The sequence below is a fragment of the Dioscorea cayenensis genome, chromosome 2 (assembly GCF_009730915.1).
Source record: "Dioscorea cayenensis subsp. rotundata cultivar TDr96_F1 chromosome 2, TDr96_F1_v2_PseudoChromosome.rev07_lg8_w22 25.fasta, whole genome shotgun sequence".
Taxonomy (NCBI): Eukaryota; Viridiplantae; Streptophyta; class Magnoliopsida; order Dioscoreales; family Dioscoreaceae; genus Dioscorea; species Dioscorea cayenensis.
The window spans coordinates 15,743,943-15,745,388 of NC_052472.1; the positions used below are offsets into that span (position 1 = coordinate 15,743,943).

The following is a 1,446-nucleotide window of genomic DNA, read 5'->3' on the forward strand; positions in this document are numbered from 1 at the left end:
ACAATCATTATTCATCTTCGCTTGGTTAAGTAGCAATTTTAGTAATTTTTATTCCCTACTCCCTGTGGATACGATACCCCACTCACTTTGGATTTATTACTTTGACAAACCCGTGTACTTGTGGGTCACACACAAGAGACGCTGTCACAATACCATGTCATCAATAAGAGTATAGGCTTCAGTTGGTTATTTACTTCAAAGAGAACCCCTACTGCTGCATCTAACGTTTGCTTAGTAGCCATGTTTAAACCATTATAAAAAATCTGAATCTGCATCCACTAGGCAATCCCATGTTGAAGACACTTCCTCAACTACTCCTTATACCACTCCCATGCTTCGTATGAAGTTTCAGACTCCATCTGCTAAAAAGAAGATATATCATTTTTGAGCTTAGTAATCTTCACAGAAAGAAAGTATCGAGTAAGAAACTTCTTGGCCAACTGTGTCCACATAGTGATTTACCCTTATGGTAAGGAACTTAGCCATTTCTTGGCCCTTCTTCGCATTGAGAATGGAAAGAGTTAAAGGCGAACTGCATCCTCAGACATATTGTTTGCCTAGATGTGTTACATATTTCCAAAAAGTTCTTCAAGTATTCATACAGGTCCTCATCCTGAAATCCATCAAACTGGCACATTTGCTGCACCATATGTATAAAATTAAGTTTTAGCTCAAATTTATTCACCTTTATAGGAGGGAGAACAATGTTGGACCCTGCTCCCTCCAAGTTTGGCCTAGCATAATCTAAAATTCTTCTTTGCTAATTCCTGGCCATTGATTTGTTTTGATAACCAAAGAAGAACACCTGTAAACAAGCTCAGTAAACCATGAATCAAAAGCAAATAAAAATAAAAGAGAGCAAGATAGACTGAAATAAAGAAAAATGGCTAAATTACTAAATAGTAAAACATTCTTAAGATTTGCTAGTTGATGCACTCTCCGCAAGTGTATAGATCGTAACAAGTAATAAAATGGTACCCCATGAGGGGTAGGGTTATCAAACTATAGGGACTAGAATTCTAATACTAATTGCTTCTCTAATGTCTAGTAGATCAAGAATCGGTAGGTAGAAATAATCACTAAACAAGAGTAAAAAGATAATAGTGAAACTATCAAGCATACTAGCATCGAGTTGTCAACAATAAGAGAGCAGTGGCTTGGGATAATCGCTATGTGCTATAGTGTATTGACTTGACTCTAATGTCTACCAGGCACATCCTAAGATCCTTGCGGGTGCTCAAAAACAATGCTGCATCTACGGCTATCAAATGCGCCAAGTTTTGTAAGTGTAACTACGGGTTTCATACATGCCAAGTTTTGTAACTACACAAGGCAATCACAACTACGGTAATCCATGCACAGCAAGTTTTACAAAAACAACTATGCAAATAAAGCACGCCAAGTTATGCAAATACATAAGTAAACACAAGAACTCATTAGGAACTC

The 1,446-nt window shown here is 37.2% G+C and overlaps 1 non-coding gene across 1 annotated transcript; it reads left to right on the forward strand.

Moving 5' to 3' along the window:
* The first annotated feature begins 285 nt into the window (after positions 1 to 285).
* Positions 286 to 392, forward strand: LOC120281024. The gene has a single exon (XR_005542480.1). It is a non-coding gene; the product is annotated as a small nucleolar RNA R71 (small nucleolar RNA).
* The last annotated feature ends 1,054 nt before the right edge of the window (positions 393 to 1,446 follow it).